Source organism: Myotis lucifugus, unplaced genomic scaffold (assembly GCF_000147115.1).
Source record: "Myotis lucifugus unplaced genomic scaffold, Myoluc2.0 scaffold_148, whole genome shotgun sequence".
In the NCBI taxonomy this organism is placed as follows: domain Eukaryota; kingdom Metazoa; phylum Chordata; class Mammalia; order Chiroptera; family Vespertilionidae; genus Myotis; species Myotis lucifugus.
In genome coordinates, this window is record NW_005871196.1 from 3,112,228 (window position 1) to 3,123,069 (window position 10,842).

A 10,842-nucleotide genomic window follows, 5' to 3' on the forward strand; every position below is an offset into this window, starting at 1 on the left:
TGTATTACACCTGGACAAACCTCAACAAATTTAAAAGAATTGAAATCACACAAAGTGTGTTATCTGACTATAGTGAAATGAAACTAGAAATCAATAACAAAAGGAATATTTTTTTAAAAAAATAATTATTTATTGGGGGAATCCAAGATGGCAGCTGAGAGGCTGGCAGTGAGGGGGAGTGTGAGTGAGGGAGGGAGTGAAAGGGGAGTGCGTGTACAAGTGAAGTGTGTGTGTTTATGAGTGAGGGACAGTTATATTCTGCAGGACTGCTGAGGGCTGGCAGACCAGGTTCCCCTAGGGCAGCCTCTGCTACTCCTGCAATCTCTCCCGGGGCGGCTGTGACTGGGAGTCCAGCCTCACCTCCACCGGGGAGACCTCGGACACCACCCGGGACACTACAGCCACGCTGGCCAGGGACCTGCCGCCTCCGCTGCAAACCCACGAACACCGAGACTCCAGCCTCTCCAGCCGTGGGCTCCTAAAAAGTCTGTCCAAGGCGAGACAGAATGGCGGCTGAATAGGCGGACGTGTCCTGCGCCTTCTCACGAAGCAGACAGAAGAAACAGCTGAATCGAATAACATCCACCTGGAACTGGTGAATTAAACACCGCTGGTGAGACAATCTGTGGCCGGAAAGGACAGATGACGCCTGGAGAACGGGAGGATTGGGGATCTGGGCTGGAGAGAGACGCTCACAACCGGGATTAGAGGGTCAGAAGGAAACTGTGCTGCACCAAGTCCACATCCCTTGGGACACGTGTACACTTGACTGTGGAAGGGGGTCCACAGCGCTGCTGGCAGCCAGGAATCCAGATCTAAGTCCACAGCCGTGGAGGCTGCGCCCAGAAAGGCAGCCTGAAGTTCTGCACTGGCCACGCAGAGCCAGGGGAGAGAGACGCGCAGCTGCGCCGTTGCTCTGTCTTTATAATTTCCTCGCTTTTACTGCTGGTTTATTTTTTTAAACAATTTTTCTTACTTTTTCATGGGTCTTAGAAGTTTCAGTTAAATGATTTCCAGAGCCCTAGCCAGTTTGGCTCAATCAATAGCACATCAGCCTGCGGACCAAAGGGTCCTGGATTTGATTCGGTCAAGGGCACATACTTCATCCACAGGCTCCTCCCCTGCACGGGCCCTGGTCAGGGCTCATGCAGGAGGCAACCAATCAATTTGTTTCTCTCACGCTGATGTTTCTCTCTGTCTTTTCCTCTCTCTTCCACTCTCCCTAAAAATCAAAGGAAAAATATCCTCAGGCGAGGATTAACAACAACAAAAAGATTTCCAGAAAACATGTAGCAAACTCATAAAACCTCTTAAGACATAAATTCCTTTCCACTCAAAAATCTCAAACTATTTTGTGTGTAAAGGTTGTTCAACTAAAGGAATAAATGTCTGTTAAACTTAAAAAAAAAAAAAGCCCTAGGAGAGAATTAACTCACATCAATTTACACATTTGTCTGAAAATAGAAGAGGAGGGAATAATTTCCCTCATTATATGAGGCCAGTATTATCCCAATTCCAAAGCCAGATGAAGACAGTACAAAAGGCAAAAACTATACAGACCAATATCTCTCATAATGTAAGTTGAAAAAATCTTCAACAAAATATTAGCAAACTGAATTCAACACTGCATAAAAAGAATTATATGCCATGACCTAGTGGTATTTATTTCAAGTGTGAAAGGCAGGTTCAGCTTTCAAAAATCAATAAATATAATCCCCCATTTCATATTTTTAAGGAAAAAATTATATGCTCATAGAAATTGATGCAGAAAAAGCATTTGACAATCCATTTATGAAAAAAATTCTCAGCAAGTGGAACTATCTCAACTGGATAAAAAGAATTTACAAAAATCTACAGATAACACCATGATTAATGGTGAAAGAGTGAATGTTTCCCGCTAAGATTAAGAACAAGGAAATGTTTCATCACTTGTATTTAACATGTACTGGAAGATTTAGCCACTGTAATAAGGCCAGAAAAAAAAGAAATAAAGTCCTACAATTGGAAAGAAAGAAATGAAACTGTTTCTATTTGCATATGACATGATTGTCTATACTCTATGAAAAATTCCAAGGAATCTAAACAAAAAATCTAGAACCAAAAAATGAGTTTGGCAAGGTTTCAAAATAAAAAGTAAGTTGACAAAAGTCAATCTTATTTCTAATACTTACAATGAACATAAAGATACCAAAATTAAAAACATAATGCCATTAGCCCTGGCCAGTGTGGTTTAATGGTTAGAGTGTCAGCCCACACACCAAAGGGTCATGGGTGCGATTTCCAGTCAAGGAGATGTACCTGGGTTGCAGATTCAATCCCCACCCTGTCAGAGTGCATGTGGGAGGCAACCAATCAATGTGTCTCTCTCATATCAATCTGTTTCTCTCACCCACTCCCTCTCTCCCTTCCACCACTCTCTAAAAATCAACAGAAAAAATATCCTCAGATGAAATATAATGCCATTAGCCATTGCTTTAAAAAATGCAGTACTTAGGTATAAACATGTACAGGATCTGTATGCTGAAAATGATGAAATACTAATGAAAGAAATCAAAGAATAGCTAAAAAATAGAAAGATATATTGAGTTCAAGACTCAACATAGAAAAGATATCAATTATCCTCCATTTGCCTATATGTTTAATGCAATTTCTAAAATCCAAGCAAGGTGTTTTGTAACTATAGACAAGCTTTTTCTAAAATTTATATGAAAAGGTGCAGGTCCCAGAATAGCTAAAACAATCTTGACAACAAAGAATAAAGTACAAGATATGAAGGCTTACTTCACAGCTACAGTAATCAAGACACTGTGGTATTAATGAAGGATAAACACATAGATCAATAGGACAGACTAGACTCCAAAACCCAGACCTATGTAAATATGCTCACCTGATTTTTGACATCATTCTAAAGCAATCCAATGGAGAAAGGATAGTCTTTTCAATAAATAATGCTGGCTCAATTGGTATCTAATGGGGAGAGTCTGTGTATGTGTAGGGCAAGGGTAATATGGGAAATTTAAATGTGCCTTCTAAATGTCGCTATGCACCTAACACTCTTGTTTTTTTTAAAGTCTTTAAAAATTAAAAACAACCGAAACATTTCTATAACAATAGCCACAAAAAGCCTGAAGTATTTTTGAAAATATTTTTCTGAAGACATTATGGTCAATTTTTATATGCCCTAATTTTTACTTTTTCCTAAATTTTACAATAAGCAAAAGAAGAAGAGGAGGAAGAGGAAGAGAGAAGAGAATAAAGGAGAAGGAAAAAGAAGAAAAATTACATATAATGTATGAGTCTATAACCATTTTAAATGCAAATGTCATATATCTTTATATTTCCAAAATGATAACATGTAATAAATATGTCTGAACACTGACTTTTACATATCAATATACATCAGCAATCTTTCCCTTTTCATGATTATTTAGCTACTAGAGGCCCGGTGCACGAAATTCGTGCACAGGTAGGGTTTCTAGGCCTGACCAGTGATCAGGGCCATCGGGGCCTTCCGGCTGCTGGCCGGGGTCTTCCTTTGTTCCGCTCCACCCCATGGTGGTCAGCGCACGTCATAGCGAGCGATCGAACTCTCGGTCTCCCGATTGAATTCCCGAAGGACACTTTGCATATTAGCCATATATATATATATATATATATATATATATATATATATATATAGATTATAGAGCAAATTATTCAATTAATTTACTTTATAATAGTTAAATTAGTCAATCCTCAATTGCTTAGCATTCAGGTTGTTTAACATTTTTAACTGTAGTAGACATTTTTTAGCTAAATCTTTGGCACATGGGTTGTCATTTTCTTAGTATCTGTCCATTTTTAAAGTTTTTAAAACTTATTTTTAGTTTTTACCAAAAGATGATGAGAGAGTCAATTTCCCTACCACATTGCCAACTTTGGAGATTATAATTAATAGAAAAAAATCTGATAATTTATGAGCAAATAAGATATTTCACTGTGACTTTAATTTGCACTTCTTTGTTTACTAGATAAAATTGATTTTCTTAAATGTCTTAAAAGCCAACACACCTTTTTCTTTTCTGAAGTGCCTGATCAGACACTTTGCCTATTCTCCCACTTTTTCCTAGAGTTTTACAGGAGATGCTTTTAAACTTCCTATACTTGTGGCAGACATTTTCTCCCAGTTACCCTCTTAACCCTGTTCATTATGGGTTTTTGACATTCAGCATTTTAACAAATTTTGTTGTCAAAATTAAACATGTTATATCTGGTGGAACTACCAGTGATTCATTTATTTTTTACTTTTACCATTTTTCTACAAAGAATTCACTTTTGTCATGTATTTTGAAAAAGAAACCAATCACAATGAGAACATTATCTATAAAAATTAAATTCTATAAATAAGTAATATTAGAAGAAACTGTATAGCTTTTCATGATTTTCTTATTGAACATAAACTAATGAATGTAAGTGAACTGGGCATTCAATTTAAATTACCAAGATAAATAAAATAAGAACCCAGTTAAGCAGAAAGACTTATGATAATGACTCTAAAAGGAAACAATAGTAAAATGGATTTAAAATTAAACTGATTCTTGAGAAATCAAATCAAAAACAGAGACAGAAAACATAGCAAAAGAATGAGTAGGGATATAAAATAGATCAGAGGAGATTTTCCCAACTATGAAATAATTCCACATACAACTCGATATTTAAATATTTGAAAATTACATTGAAATATAAATATTCTCAGAAAATTTAAATGCCCAAAATTAAATACAAATTCATGTTTTCAAAACCCTGAATAGAATTCTCTAGAAACCAAGATGGCGGTGTAAGTAACCGCCTGTACTCACAGCCTCCTACAACCACATCAAAATTACAACTAAAATACAGAACAACCATCATTCAGAACTGCCTGAAAGCTAGCTAAATGGCAGTCTTAAAACTAGATAAGTAAAGAAGAAAGCATATTGAGACTGGTAGGAGTGGCGGAGGGGTGGACAGGCTGGTCCAACACCCATGTATGGCACTTTTATTAATCGGAAGGGATATCTCTACTGCAGAGGCCACCCGTGAGGAGCAGGAGGTCCCTGCCCCACACCAGACCCAGCCCAGGATTCCAGAGCTGGGAAAAGAAGTCCTTTTCTATGGACTGTAAAAACCAATGGGGATTGTGGCTGAGTGATACAGACACTGCTGGAGACCCAGGTGTTCTATTTAAAGGGCCATCACACAAACTTACTCAGACACCCCCCCCCCCGGAACCAGGTGGCTTTGGAGGATCCAGAAACATATAGGGAGGAACTGGATTGTCTGGCATTGGGGCAGGAACTCAGGGATGGCATTCTCCCAGACAGGGGTGCTCCCAGAAGTCATTGCTCTTGTACTGGGACCGCCCCTGTTGCAGGACTGAGTTGGCTGCCATATCTGAGTTTCTATCAGCCTGGAGCACACTATTTTCTCCATCCTTGGGATTCCCCGAGACACCCCCTCCACACACACACACACACACACACACACACACACACACAATTTGCAGCCCCAACCAAGCTGTTTGCAGCAGCTTTTCCACATGAATGGCCTGTCCTGGCTCAGGCTTCAGACTTTGCTAAAATCACTCAAACAAGCTTCAGCTAGTGTCAGCATGCCCCAAACCTATCAATAAAAGGCCCAAGACCTGGCACTCGCATCAACCTGCCTTACTTCACAGCTGGGACTCTTCTGGACACCTCTAATCCCAATACAAATAGCAAATAGCAGCTGTCTGTAGATCCCTCTGTAGCTGCCACTGGGTGGCCCCAAGCAGTGGCTGACATTCCACCTCTCTGGAGGCCCTAGAGCCAGTGCACTGGGTGGACAGCTTTAGATCATAGCAGATTACAATGCTACACATCCACAAGAGACACACTGAAGAGGCTCAGTGAGCACCAAAGCCCACTGAAGCAAGGCCTGCTCCATAGGGGTGTTTCCTGCACAGCAGCTCTCCCACTGCAATTGCAGCTGGTCCTCACAGCCAATTGGTCTGGAGGTCAACTCCTCCCAGTGACACCAATACCAATCAAGAATCAACTACAAGACTCTGCACACAGCCCACACAGGGGTGCACCCAGAGTGCCCAGCTCAGGTGGGTGAGAAGACTGAGCCACTGGGCCCTACAGGACACCTACTACACAAGGCCACTCTACCAATTCCAGAAGACATAGCAACTCTACCTAATACATAGAAACAAACACAGGGAAGTGGTCAAAATGTGGAGATAAAGAAACGTCGCAAATGAAAGAAATGAAAGCAAGCAAATACTGGATACAGATTTCAAAACCATGGTTATAAGGTTACTCAAGGATCTTCATGAGACTTACAAGGATCTTAGCAAGAATGTCAAAGACGTGAAAAAGAACCAGTCAGAAATCAGGCATACACTAACTGAAATAAAGAATAATTTACAGGAATTCAACAGTAGAGGAGAGGATTCCGAGAATCAAATAAATGATTTGGAATATGAGGAAGCAAAAAACACCCAACCAGAAGAGCAACAAGAAAAAAGAATCCAAAAGTATAAAGATAGTATAAGGAGCCTCTGGGACAACTTCAAGCCCACCAACATTCGCATTATAGGGGTGCTAGAAGAAGAGAGAAAGCAAGATATTGAAAACCTATTTGAAGAAATCATGACAGAAAACTTCCCCTACCTGGTGAAAGAAATAGACTTAAAGTCCAGGAGGAAGTACAGAGAGTCCCAAACAAGAGGAACCCAAAGAGGCCCACACCAAGACACATTATAGTTAAAATGCCAGTTAAGACAAAGATAGAATCTTAAAAGCAGCAAGAGAAAAGCACTTAGTTACCTGCAAGGGAGTGCCCATACAACTGTCAGCTGATTTTTCAACAGAAACTTTTCAGGCCAGAAGAGAGTGTCAAGAAATATTCAAAGTGATGAATAGCAAGAACCTATAGCCAAGATTACTCTACCTAGCAAAGCTCTCATTTAGAATTGAGGGTCAGCTAAAAAGCTTCACAAACAAGAAAAAGCTAAAGGAGTTCATCACCACCAAATCAGTATTACATGAAATGTTGAAGGGTATTCCTTAAAGAGAGGAAGAGGAAGAAGGAGGAGAAGGAGGGATTAAAAATATGAATAATAAAATGGCAACAAATACAAATCTATCAACAATTGAATCTAAAAATCAAAATAAATGAACAAGAAATCTAATGAACAAAATAAACTGGTGAATAAAATAGAATCAGAAGCATGGAATAGACTAAAGAATCTCAGAGGGAAGTGGGGAGGGGGGGGGCAGGAAGAAATTAACCAAAGATCTTATCTATGGATACAGATAGTAGGGTAGTGGAGGCCTGGAGTGGGATGGGAACTGGGTGGAGGGGCATAATGGGGGGGGGACATCTGAAATACACTCAACAATAAACATTTAAAGAATTCTCTTTTTAAAAAAAACTGAATAGACATTCATCAGAGAAAAATTTCTAAGAGTGTCTCAAAAAATAACTCCCTAGAAGAAATTTGCCAATGATACATCCAATAAGGCATTAATATCAAAATTTATAAAGAACTCATACAACTCAACACACAAAAAAATCCAATTAAAAAGTGGACAAAGAACCTGAATCAACACTTCTCCAAAGAGGACAGACAGATAACCAATAGACATATGAAAAGATGCTCAACATCACTACTCATCAGAGAAATGCAAATTAAAATCACCTCACACCTGTCGGAGTGGTTATCGTCCATAAATCAACAAGCAACAAGTATTGGTGAGGATGTGAAGAAAGAGGAACACTTGTGTACTGTTGGTGGGAATGCAGTTTGGTGCAGCCACTGTGGAAAACAGTATTGAAGGTCCTCAAAAAGTTAAAAATGGAACTACCTTATGATCCAGTGATTTCACTTCTGGGTATATATCCAAAGAAACCCAAAACACTAATTTGAAAGAATATATGCACACCTATGTTCATTGAAGCATTATTTTACAATAGCCAAGATATGGAAGCAGCTCATGTGCCCACCAATAGACTAGTGGATAGAAAAGTGTTCTAGCCCAGCTGGCTCAATGGTTGAGTGTCGACCTATGAACCAGGAGGTCACAGTTCAGTTCCTGGTCAGGGCACATGGCCCGGTGTGGGCTTGATCCCGAGTTGAGGCATGCAGGAGGCAGCTGATCAATGATTCTCTCTCATCATTGATGTTTCTATCTCTCTCTCCCTCTCCCTTCCTCTCTGAAATAAATAAAAAATATATTTTTAAAGTGTTCTATAGATTCCACACATAAGTAAAATCATATGTTATTTGTCTTTCTCTGTCTTATTTATTTCACTTAGCATAATACCCTTTAGGTCCATCCATGCTGTTGAGATGTAAATGGAAATATAAAGTGTAGACAATATAGTCAATAATATTGGAAGAACTATGTATGGTGTCAGGTGGGTACTTGAAATATTGACAGGACAACTTTGTAAAGTATATAATTATCTAACCACTATATACCTGAAACTAATACAAAATAATATGGAATATAAACTGTAATTGAAAAATAAAATTAAACAAAGAATAACTCCCTACAAAAGCATAAAGTCTAGTTTCATAAACAACATTTTTCAAACCATCATGGAATAGACAATTCTTATGCATTTAAACTTCTTGAGAGTATAATAAAAGACAAATTATTTAAAAATACAAAACTACATGCAATCTCATTTATGAATATAAACACAAAATATTGAATAAAACATTAACTTAAATTCTGGGTATACTAAAATAGTCTTCTCTAAATAAATTCAAAAAAAGGCTTAAAGTAAGAAGTCAAGGATTCAAGATTGAGAAATTAGTTGACATATATGATTACATTAACAGACACATAAATTTATTTTGAGGGATGCAAAAACCAAACTTGATAAAAGGTAACATCTATTAGATGAAATTTAAAAAATGGAAAGAAACCTACTGACAAAAGAGGGTAAATAGTCTGACTAATATGAACAACCAATAGATACATGAAAAGGTATTCAATTTCACTGACAATTAGGGAAATGCAAATCAAAACTACAATGAGATACCACTTCACATCTGTCAGTGTGGCCATTATCAACAATATAAGCAATAACAAGTGTCAGAGAAGTCATGGGGAAAAGGGAACACTCATTCACCGCTGGTGGGAATGTAGACTGGTACAACCACTATGGAAAGCAATCTGGAGATTCCTTAAAAAATTAAGAATAGAGCTACCATATGACCCAGCAATCCCTCTCTTGGGTACATACCCAAAAAACTCAAAATCATGTATTCACAAAGATATATGCACCCTTGTGTTCATTGCAGCATTATTCACAATGGCCAGACATGGAAACAACCAAAGTATCACGCTATAGAGGACTAGATAAAGATGTGGTACATATACACATTGGAATACTACTCAGCCATAAGAAAGGATGAAATAGCGCCATTTGCAACAACATGGATGGATCTTGAAAACATTATGCTAAGTGAAATGTCAGTCAGAAAAAGCTAAGAACTATATGACTTCACTTATATGTGGGATAGAAAATTGAAACTCGTGAACACAAACAACAGTGTGGTGATTGCCAGAGGGAAGGGGGTGGGGAAGAAGGTGACAGGAGAATATTTGACTTTGGGTGGTGGGCACACTGCAATATACAGATCTTGTAAGATAAAAACCCACTCCTGAAACCGGTATGTTCATATTGACCAATGTCACCTCAATCAATTTTTTTTCAAAACTGCTTTTATTTGGATAACTGACTGAAGGAGTCTCCTGTGTAACCAAGATGGAATTCACAGTATGTTGCTACATTTACACTTAAAAAATATATCTCTATGTACAGGAATTTGCAGATCGATGTAAACATACATTACTTCCCAAGTACATTCCTCCCCTTCTTCCCAGAGGAAAAAGAAAAAAGCCATCCAACCAGACAACCCCTTCAAAATAACTTTAATACAACGATGTAAATATCTCTAAATCAAAAAGGTTCTTCTGACGCACTGGGTGTCATGGAAGAGAACACAGAATGGAAGTGAGGACAGCTTGACTTCAGATGGAACCGGACTGTTTAAAACTGCATATCCAGGAAAAATAGGCACTGATTTCTAGAAGGAAATTCCCCTCTTACGGAAGCTATTTATTGAGCCAAGATGGCTGGTTAACATTATCACTAGTATAGTCACCCAGTGCAGGACTGGCCTTCAGCTGACACCAGCACAGCCGGGCGGCCGGGCACTGCCGAGGCTGTCCCCACTCTCGGCGTGGAGGACCATCTGATTCAGCTCCCGGGCTGGTCCATGTCTTCCCATACTGCAAAAACTTCTCAACCTTCCTAATGCCGCGACCCTTTAATACAGTTCCTCATGTTGTGGTGACCCCCAACCATAAAATTATTCTCGTTTCTACTTCATAACTGTAATTTTGTTACTGTTATGAATCGTAATGTAAGTATCTGATATGCAGGATGTATTTTCAGGGGTCGCGACCCACAGGTTGAGAATCGCTGGCTAGCATTATAGAAGGTACCCTGCTGCTTCCTCACTTCAATACCCCTTCAAGTTAACTAGAAAAACTTGTTAAAAAAACAAAGGGGGGAGGTGGGAAGGCATCAGGGTTATCTTCATCCAGGCTGTGCTCCCCCAGGCCCCCTGACTGGAGGAATGCCAAGTGGGAGGGGATGGGTGGGGGGCACGGGGTGGCTGTTCCTCCCAGGGGGGGACAGATGGAAGGTGGGTAGGCTAGCTAGAGGCAAGGCCCCAGGCCTTGGAGGGAGGGTGAGGTTGGAACTTCATTGGGTGGGGGGGCAAAGCGTGGGGGTGGGGCCGGAAAGTTTGGGTTT

The 10,842-nt window shown here is 39.4% G+C and overlaps 1 pseudogene; it reads right to left on the reverse strand.

Moving 5' to 3' along the window:
- Positions 1–309: 309 nt before the first annotated feature.
- The window catches only part of LOC102438836, a 12,052-nt pseudogene continuing 1,519 nt past the window's right edge, over positions 310–10,842 (reverse strand).